Here is a 10274-nt window from a genome sequence, read left to right as displayed (position 1 = left end):
ATAAAGCAATGGGAATCCATATCTGGACATGTTTTCCTAGGGAACATCAGTTGTCATCTAGTTAATTTTGACTCATGGCCACTACCTGTGTGTCAGAGTAGAACTATCCTCTATAGGGTTTTCAATGGCTGATTTTTTGGAAGCAGATCAATCAGGCGTCTCTGGGTGACTGGAACCTCCAATCTTTCAGTTAGCAGAAAGTAAGTGTTAACTATTTAAGTCCACTTTGAGACTCCATTTCCAGGGGAAAACCAAAATCCAACTGCCCCACAGGGTTTCTGGAGAGCGGCTGATGGATTCGAACTGCTAAGCTTTTAACCACTTGTGCCACCAGGACTCTGTCCAGGGATAGGGAGCAATTAAACTTTAGGACATAGAAGTCTCAGCCAAAGGCACGCATGAAAACTCCAAAAGCCCACTGCCTTCGAGTCGATTCCGACCCATAGCTACCCCATAGGTTTTCCAAGTCTGTAAAACTAGGGAAACTGCCACATCTTCCTCCAGCAGAGCCGATGTGGTTTCAAACCACCAACCTTCCAGTGAGTGGTCTATCGCCTTAATTACTGAGCCATAGACAGCATTAATTCAAGTGGTTTCAGCTTGAAACTACAACTAAGATGTTCCTTCTCCACACAGTGTTTGTGGTATTATGAATCTGCCAATCATCACACAAGGGTCCTGTACTTCCACTACTTCTGGCTATCAGAGTCACAGCAGATAATTGTAGAACAAGGATACAAAAGTGCAAAACCTGAAAAGTTGGCTTGGGAAACTTAGATCCAAACGGAAATAAAAAACAGGTCTTAAGTGACAAACAGTAAGTATATGGTGTCACAGACATTCACTGTTCTAGCAAACCCTAGAGTCCAAAATCCTGGTCAGGAAATCCAGCAGTGGCTTTGTCTTGTGAAGCTACAGCTGGGGTTCTGAGGCAGACATGTTGGAGGCTGAGCAAGAACTACAAGCATATTAACCTTCTGTAACAGCCCACTCGTAATTTTGAATAGGCATTCAAACCTCAGCCATCACAGAGGCTGAAAGAATAGAAGCTTCAGCCGCTTGCCAAAATTTGTGGTGTCAGTCAACCCACATATGAGTTTTAGGACGTAATCCTTAATCATTGTGTCTTCTCTTTTACTTTAATTTTCATTTTGATAGTTTTTCCCCAGTGAGAGGTTTGTATCTTCGTGAATATTGAGATACATTATGTATCAACTCCTCAGTTCCTCCCCAGCATCAGTAGTCTCCCTTACCCTGGTCTCCCTTGAATAACTGACTGAGGCTCAGTTGGTGCTGGGAAGTAAGGGACATGGGCACCTAGAGGCAGGAAGACAATATAAGGTAACAAGATGAGTAACAAAGTCTAATACAGAATTAAAAAGGAAGTAAATGTCTTCGATCAGAATGCAGAGGTTCCCAAATCTGGAGAACTGCCTGAGAACTTTGTAAATATATGTATTCTTGATTCTACCTCTATAGATCCTGAGTGGACTGAGAATCACAGGAAAGGGAGAGGATGGGATCTATAGCCTTGAAAAGTCTCCACAGATGTTTCTAATTTTCAGCCATGTTTGAGAACTGCTAGCCTAAGAAGAGGTGCTGAGGGAACTGGAGTGAACTAAGCTGCTGGGAAATTTTCACTAGGAGGAAGCACTGGAGACAAGATAAAAGGGGGCTGCGAGAGGGAAAGTGAAGGTGAAGGTGACATATTATGTGATGAAGAAAATGAAGGGGAAGATAGGAGGAGGGAGATGGGTGTGAGTGTGGAAGAGCTAGAAGAAGAGAAGGTGAAAGAACGTTTAGAAGTAGGTCTTTAGGATGCATAGAATTTGGATGGCCCAGGAGGTAGTTTGAGCCTGTCAGGGTTGCCTGTGTCTTCTCTACTCTCTCTACAACACAGGAAGTCAGAAAGTTTCCTTCCTCTGACAGAAAATGGACTCAAGGTGTTTTTCCCATAGGAAGATGCAGCTCTTTTTCCCCACAACTTTTGTGGCTTTAAGAAAGCTTAACAGCTCTTTCCATCTCTGGAAATAATTTTCTCAGCTGTGGATGCTGGAAAACTCAGGGTTTCCTGAGAAATGCCTTTCCTCTGGACAGCATCCAAACACTTCTTCGCCATTAACAAAGAGTTGGGATCACAGATTTCTGTGGTTGGGATCACAGATCTCTGTGACTGGTGATTGGACCAACCTTTTGCTGACCAAGATTATGCGGATGGGCTTGGCAGGGTAGGAGGAATGGGAAAAAGAAAATCAGAAGGAAACTTTTCTCCTGAACCTGTTATCTGTCCATTGACACAGGCACAGGTGAGGGGAAAAAAAAGAAGAACACTCAAAAGGAATTTGCCCAACAGTGGCTTCCCCCTCCCTCTTTCCATCTGTCTTTTTCTTCCCTACTTCTTAATAATAATGAGAAATTGTAGTAAAGGAGACCAGGCTGTCTATGATGTGGTGGAATGTTGTTGCTTCACCATCAGCAGATCCTGAGTGAGCACCTTCTTTTATTCCAGTTCCTCCTAACTTTATTGTGCTTAAGCAGTCAGGCTGGGAGGCCCAAGGAGTGTCAAGGACTATCTTCCAAGTGAGTAACTATCAAACAATTTATCCTTTCTGTGAGAAGGAAAAACACAAGTAAAGGTATTCACAGAGAGAAAAATGTGGCAAGTCTGAAACAAATCTGCCAATATTTAGCTGTGAGTCCTGGTGAAGAAAGAAAATGATACATGAAGGTGCTGGGGATTGAGCCCAGGGCCTCTTGCATGCTAAGTGCATGTTCTACCACTGAGCTGCACCCCCATGTTAGGCAGAATTGTGAGACAGCCCCATAATACTGACTTCCAGCATGGTCTGCAGGAGTCTTGAAATGTAAATTTTCAGAAGTCAAAATCCATTATGTTCAATTCTTGTGTTCCTAGATTGGATTCTGCTTCGCAGCTATGCCAGGAGAAGGAGAAAAACACTTCCCAGACCAAAGGACTCTGAGATCTCCCAGCAGTCATTGGCTTCTTAAAGGACTGCTTCTAGCCAACTGCCCGAGTGTCAGTTCCAGTTCACCACTAGGGAGAGTCGCAGGGTTGGACGTTCTGTTAAGTCTTCTGATTGTCTTCTTGAAAAGTCTTTTTTCTCTGTCCATGAAGCTTGCAGAAAGACACAAAAGGTAGTGCAGGGGGATACAAAGATGAGTTTCGTGAATGTTGCCAAGGAATGAAGATCCAGGTGGACAGAGAAGATTAGAGGTTAATTAATTCACAGTATTTCACGGAAACAGGAGGCCTGGTGGCGCGCAGTTAAGAGCTATGGCTGCTAACCAAAAAGTCAGCAATTCGCTCCTTAGCTGGAAACCTTATGGGGTCGGGATCGGCTCGAGAGCAATGGGTTAATTAGACCGAAACGAAGAACTACAAGTACAGTCATGCTCTTGCAAATGCCTGCGTCCAGAACTTGGGTTTGGAAACGGTAGTTTTGCCCCTGCGATGCTGTAGCTCTGGTTTTGTAGAGCTGAAAGTCAGTAGTTAGAGAAGACAAAGGAGAAAGATGGACGCTCCAGTCGTTAAAACTTCTCTTTTATACCAGAGTATTTCCTTAATGAGGAAAGCACAAAAGAAGCGCTTTACGAGCTGGGCACAACCTTCAAAACAAATTCAGTCTTTATAAACTTTCCCTACGCCTGGAGAAGTCCGCAAATTCCTGATGTGGTGTGACTGTTAATCCAGATATGAGAGAGAAAATCCAAATCTTCCCGCATGGAAGGGACGGGTACCCCGAATCTACAGATTAAGTTTCTACTGTATTAGGAAGACACCTCTCTGCGAACTGGAATGCGAGGAGGAGCGGGCGCGAGGAAAGGAGTGAATGCAAGAGAGTGGCGGGATTTATGACAGGGGGGAAAGGAGGACGCTGAGCGGAGGAGAGAAACAGCAGCAGACGAGTATGTGGCAGAGAAGAGGAACGGGGTTTGGAAATGTATCTCTAAGAACGGATAGGATATGGACCATCACAGAGGTAGAAAGAGACCAAGTTCCCATCTTTGCTATGCTTTCTGGAGGCCCTCTGGACGAGAGAAGCTAAAGCAAGTGCTTTCAAAATTTATGTCGCACAAAGAGATACGACTCGTTTTGTCCAAAATTTCCTGACTGGGAGCACCTCGCTGCTCTTTCCATCGCTGAGCGTTTTGGAAAGCGCGCGTGAGGTTGCGTGTTTGTGGAATAGCAGTTGTTGGTATTGGAGGCTTTGGAAAAAGCCACGGGGAGGGGGAGTTGTCCCGATTCCGTGGGCAAGCACAGCAGCGGAGCTTAGAAGCAGAATCACCCCCCCACCCCACCACCACCACCGCTTTGGGCTAGACTATATTGTATTTGCAACCACTTAATTTTAGCGTGTTTGGGCTTACTATTCAAGACAAAGAATAAGAAAGAAAGGTCAGGCACTGACCGAGCATTTTTGGTTGTTATAGACTCTTACTGAATCCATCAAACTGCTGGAGAGCTCATTTGCACCAGGCCTCTAGTCTGAGGATCTAGGATTCACCACCCTGTTCTGGTGTAAATACTGTTAGTTTTCCCATACTTCTTTCTAACTCATACACAAAAGGCTACTGAGCCCGGGTTTCTCCTGGAACAGGTCTAGAAATATTTACAGTGCATTTTACTACTCACATACCATCTTTTCTTAATAGGAATCTGAAGAGCAAGATTTCAAATGTGGAAATTCAGATTTGCAATATCATTTGAAAGTTATTCATTCAGTATGCACAGCAACTTTATTCTTTGTCCTACTGTCAAATAGATGAGCAAAATAGTGACTTCAGGAATGGACAGGATGGCACAGTGTTGAAAAGTCACGGTTGATGATGCAACTTAAATTTGGAAATTTTTAGGGAGATCTCCAAGTCTCTTAATTACAGAGATGCTATGTCCTTTCACTTTGGAGAAGGAGGAGTGGGATTTACACCTTGTTGTTAGGTTGTTTTCTTTTTCTTTTGTGGCACTGGATAGGATTGGAAAAAGAAGAGAAGGCGTTTGATATGGGACTTCATTTATTTAGGATACTTATGAATTTAAGTAGCAAATTCAGATTAATGTTTTATAAGAATGGTGATTCTTAGGCTAGAATGTTACAAAGTTCTCTTACCTGGGGATTTGTATAAAGCACGTGGCTGTAGAAGAGAGTATCTCTGCATAGAGGCAGAGCGAGCCCTGAAGACAGTCCACTGTGAATTGAAGATTTGGAGCTCATTAAAGGTATTCACTGAAAACCAAGTGTCTTAGTCATCTAGTGGTGCTTTAACAGAAATACCACAAGTGGATGGCTTTAACAAAGAGAAATTTATTATCTCAGAGTCTAGTAGACTACAAGTCCAAATTCAGGGCCTCAGCTCCACGGGAGGGCTTTCTCTCTCTGTGGCTCTGGAGGAAGGTCTTTCTCATCAACCTTCCCCTGGACTAGGAGGGTCTCTGCTCCTGCCAGGAACCCTGCGACCAAAGGACTTGCTCTGTTCCTGGTGCTTCTTTCTTGGTGGTATGAGGTCCCGCTGTCTCTTTCCTCACGTCCTCTTTTATATCTCAAAAGAGACTGGCTTAGAATACTATCTAATTTTGTAGATCCCATGAATATAACTGCCGCTAATCCACCTCATTACATCATAGTGATAGGATTTACAACACATAGTGAAATCACATCAGATGACAAAATGATAGACAATCATACAATACTGGGAATCATGACATAGCCAAGTTGACAGATATTTTGGGGGAGCAGGATTCAATCCATGACACCAAGGGATAAGCTTTGCCTCTAGAGTGATCTTGGACTCTGGAGTTCATACTGATTGCCATTATCTTCTTGGAATTTCTCGGAAGACCTAAGAAGCAGCAACCTGTGGGTGAGTTGACTTGTATCTCTTCTTTGCCGGCTTCTGCCCTAATAGGAATCTTCTCCACGTTCACAGGAATCCCATGAAGACCTCTTATAACTTGGTAGGACTCCATTTTTCTAATAGAACTTGCTTCCCAGCTGACCCAGAAGCCACCTCATCAGAGCAATCGAATGTGAGAGGAGTAAATAGAAACAAAGGTCTCCTTGAAGGAGACCATTAGACAGATGTCAGACACAAAGATATGCAGTGACTTGAGTACAGGCAGAACGATAGAGCAGGGATTAATTTGGCTCTGAGTCTTGTGAAGCACAATTAGGATAGTTCTGGGGTAACTGCGAAGTCATTGGTTGATATTGTGGCTAAAGCAACCTGAATTCCAAATGTACCCTTGTAAGTTCCTAATATGGAGGGATGCATGGATGCGTTCGTGTTAAATCAAACTGTACTGGGAAGTCTCAAAAGTGTATTTCACATATTATTTGTGAGAAGGTCCAGTCTTCTGTGTACAGCACTGTTTGAACATCTCAAAGGAAGGACTTTGGTAAGAATGCTTAGATTACAGGAGTTTATGAGGTATTAAACTTAGAAGAAACATACCTATGGTCTCTGTGTTCTATTCAGGAAATCCACAACCTTTAAATTGTATGTATAATCCACATAGGTCCTGGGAAGAATAGAAGCCAATCTGTTTTGGAAGGATTCTCAAAAGAGAGGATATGCAAAAATATTTTTAAGGTAAAGAATTTTATATTATGTTCTGCATTTTACAGTCTGCATTTTCATACATGATCTAGCATTTGTGTAGAATCCTTGGAAGAAGAACCATAACCATCACATCATGGGTTATTTTGCAGAAGTTAAATCAGATCACTCCTATCATTTCTGAAAATTGAAATAGGTAGAGACCAGGAAAAAAAAAAAGAAGAAGAAGAGTAACCATGAGGGGCCTGGAAGTGATAGAGAAGATAAAAAGAGATATAAAGAGAAATTAACACAGTGAGAACTTGTGATTCGAAGTTCCTTGCAATTACAGTAAGATTCACTAATATCTTGAAGAAAAGAAATAAACACCCATTGAATCCTTGAAAAATCATCACAAAAAAGTAATAAACTGAGAGGACAGGATGATGATCATTAGTGGGTCCACAGATTTGCTCCCATGTCTTTTTGAGGCTCAGCCCATTTTAGATTTCCAAAGTCTCTTTAATGTTAATTATTGGTTTGTGAAAGAAGAAACTTTGCCTATATCACTTCTGCCTTCCAGCAACACCTCAGCAATTAGTCACTGGAAGTCAATTGAAGAATCTTCTACGTATTGCACAATAAGAAATAAATGATCACAAAGGGACTAGACCTCTCAGTCCTCTAGTTCCAGAATCAGACATCTTATCCATTAGACCGCACAGCCAATTCTGTGAGGACGCTCTACAAGCATGGTAGTGAAAGTGTTGATAAGAGAATATTAGGATTCTGTTTTCAAATTTTTAACTTGGCAATTGGAGGAAATTTTAACAACATTCAAAAAAAGGAATCAAATATCATCTGAAATCTCTGGAAACAATTACTTAGAATTAATCAACTGAGATTGTGAGATGATCAGAAGTGACCTGTTTCTTCAAGGGTACTCTCTTATAAGTTACTTATAATGATGGTTCATTTGGGTGGAGAATTATGAGCCAAGAAGTAAACTCTGTAATGAAGGGATGCAGATGACAGTATGAAGAGAGGGACTGCCAGAAGTTGGTATGTTCAGACCCTTTCTATCTCTAAGATAATATGGCATAGCTCCAGGGAGAAACACCCAGAAGCTCAAACAAGAGCTCGCTGTGTCTTAAATGCCTGCTTTTAACCTTAGGAAAATATTTTATTATAATCCATTCATAACATAGATTTTAACAACTTTATTCTCTACCAACAGTAGAAGAATCACCCTGCTAAGCAAGAGGGATGAGGTAGTGAGTCCCAAACTTCCCTGGGAGAGTGGTCCCTATGTGTGAGGTGCAGGTTGGTGACTTCCAAGCTACTTCAAGAGGAGAGAAGAGGGCCCAAATAAGTTGAAGGGATGCTTGTCTCATTGAAATTCTAAAATTTGTTTCCTAGTTTCCCTGTGGATTGATACATAAAACAATTCACGGTGATTTTGTGTGACCCACCTCAAACTCTGCCTTGTATATTGATGGGATAGGAGAGATGAGTAATGCACAAATTCCTAAAGTTAAGTAATCACGAATTTTCCCAGTTTTCACATAGTCTTGGTTTCTTGGAAGTGCCGAGTTATTTGAAAGAAATAAACAACAGTCTTTTTGCATTCCCTGCCTTATCTTTTCTCCCCAGAGAGATTAATCTTTCCTTCTCTCCAAAACTTCCTCATTTGTTCCCAGATTCCTTGTATAGCATTTCTTCAGGGTTAGGTCAAAACTCAAAAACTATCTTAGGTCATATTCTGGATGGTATGTCTTAATGTACATTAATTCATCAAGATAATTATTATTTTCCTTTGGATGTGAGCAGTGAACAGTATTCATAACATGAAGACCTGAAAGAGGAAGAGAAAAAGGAGACTGCAGAGAAGGAGGAGGAGGAGAATTAAAATGAAAAGAAGGAGGAGTGGCTCACAGATGCTAGAGAAGTTGCATTATGAAGAAAAGCATAGAGATGCAGAAGATTAAACCCATGCACCTTCGCTTGCCCACCATTATGGAACGTTCTCTTCGGTCTACAATTTTTTCTCCTTCAACTCTTTTCTTCTCTGCCTTCCAAGGCTGCAAGAAAAATGTACAAGACAAGACAGAGGGATACAAAGAAGAGCAGCCTGAGTGTTGCTTCGAGAAAAATAGATGCAAGTGGGTAAATAAGAAACAGAAGGACACTCGGCAAAAATGCAGCCCTTCGGTCTAGCAGTGTGATCGGAAAGGCGGCAGCGCTTTGTCTAGGTGACCGAGTCTGTTTCTGAAAGTCTAAACAGACAGAAGACAAGACAGAAGGAAGGGAAATTCTTCTAGGGATTATAACATCTGTTTGAAACAGAATCTTCTTGGCAAGCAGGGAAATTACAGGGAAGCTATTTGGGAACCAGGACATGAAACATAAAACCAATTTATCTACATAAAACCTACAGGGAGTAGCTAGGGAAATCTGAAAGCAGAGGCCTGGGTAGCTCAGTCGGTAGAGCATCAGACTTTTAATCTGAGGGTCCAGGGTTCAAGTCCCTGTTCAGGCATTATTCTCATTTTACCTTAGCGATTTCCCTTAAAAGTCTATTGACACTCCGCTTCATTTTAGAGAAACCCATGCGGACATTTTCTATAGGCATCTGGACGCCTCTCTTCCTGCTCTCTGCTCAACAAGAATCAGAACAGAGCAACGAAAGCAGAGGAAGGGCAAAGAGTTAAGAGCTCAACTACTAGCTAAAAAGTTGGAGGTTTGAACCCACCCAGAGGTGCCTCAGAAGACAGGCCTGGTAATCTGCTCCGGAAAGGTGAAAGCCTTGACAACACTATGGAACAGTTCTACTCTGCCCGCAAGGGGTCAGTAAAAGTTGAGGCAGCCCAGTCCTTCCAAATGAGATGAAGATTTCTAAAAACAAACTTCGCCGTTACCGCTCCTCATAGTTTGTAAAGTTAAATTCTTCTTCGCTCGAATGCCCTAAGTGAGGGTCTCTAACAAAGGAACTCCATTAAGAGACTTAGATTTCCAAGTACACATGACTTGCACTCACAGCAAGTAGTCATTTGGAGCGGAGGGAAGGGAAAGGAGAAGAGAAGAATGAGAGGGTCGAATTCAGCGGCAAAGCCTCCGTTAAAATCGTCCCTCCATTATAGTCGAGCGCTATAATGACTCTAATTTTACAACCAGAGGGGCAGAGATTCTTCGGAGAAGGGGGAGGCGAAGTGAGTCCGATTCGCCACAGGAGGTGTCCGGATCCAGGTTCAGTCCTCCTAAGGTGAAGAGCCTTATGGCTCCAGCGAACTATTGCTCTGCCCTCTACTCACCCAAGGCCTGGTTTCAAGCTCAGCAGGTCAGCGACTCGCGAAGAAAGTAAAGTCTTCTCGTCTCTAACCGGCAGTTGGTGACTTCCCGCGCTCTCCTCCTAGCCCCTCGGTGCATTCACCTCCGAGACGCTCAGACGGCTTGGCCGGCTGGCTGTGCACCTGAACGCAGCACTGCGCCCAAGAAGATATCTAGTGGAACTGTAGAAGCGTCATGGAAGTAAGGGTGAGGCAGCAGGGTCCGGGGCTCCTAGGACCAGCGGTGACTGAAACGCCTGAGGGGATGAGTGGGGGGGCGGCACGAGACGGGAGACCTAGGGACCCCGACCAAACCGCCTTGGTAAGGTGAGAGTAGGACAGGATGTGCGCTCTCTAATACATTTTATTTTTTGGCGGTCTTTATGCTTTATA

General features: G+C 43.0%; 1 non-coding gene across 1 annotated transcript; it reads left to right on the top strand.

Annotated features, from left to right (window-relative positions):
* Positions 1–9021: 9021 nt before the first annotated feature.
* On the top strand, positions 9022–9094 carry TRNAK-UUU (transfer RNA lysine (anticodon UUU)). The gene has a single exon. It is a non-coding gene; the product is annotated as a tRNA-Lys (tRNA).
* The last annotated feature ends 1180 nt before the right edge of the window (positions 9095–10274 follow it).

This window comes from Trichechus manatus, unplaced genomic scaffold (genome assembly GCF_000243295.1).
Source record: "Trichechus manatus latirostris isolate Lorelei unplaced genomic scaffold, TriManLat1.0 scaffold00180, whole genome shotgun sequence".
NCBI classification, from domain to species: domain Eukaryota; kingdom Metazoa; phylum Chordata; class Mammalia; order Sirenia; family Trichechidae; genus Trichechus; species Trichechus manatus.
The sequence above is the reverse complement of the archived record's forward strand: the minus strand, read 5'-3'. Positions and strand labels throughout refer to the sequence as shown.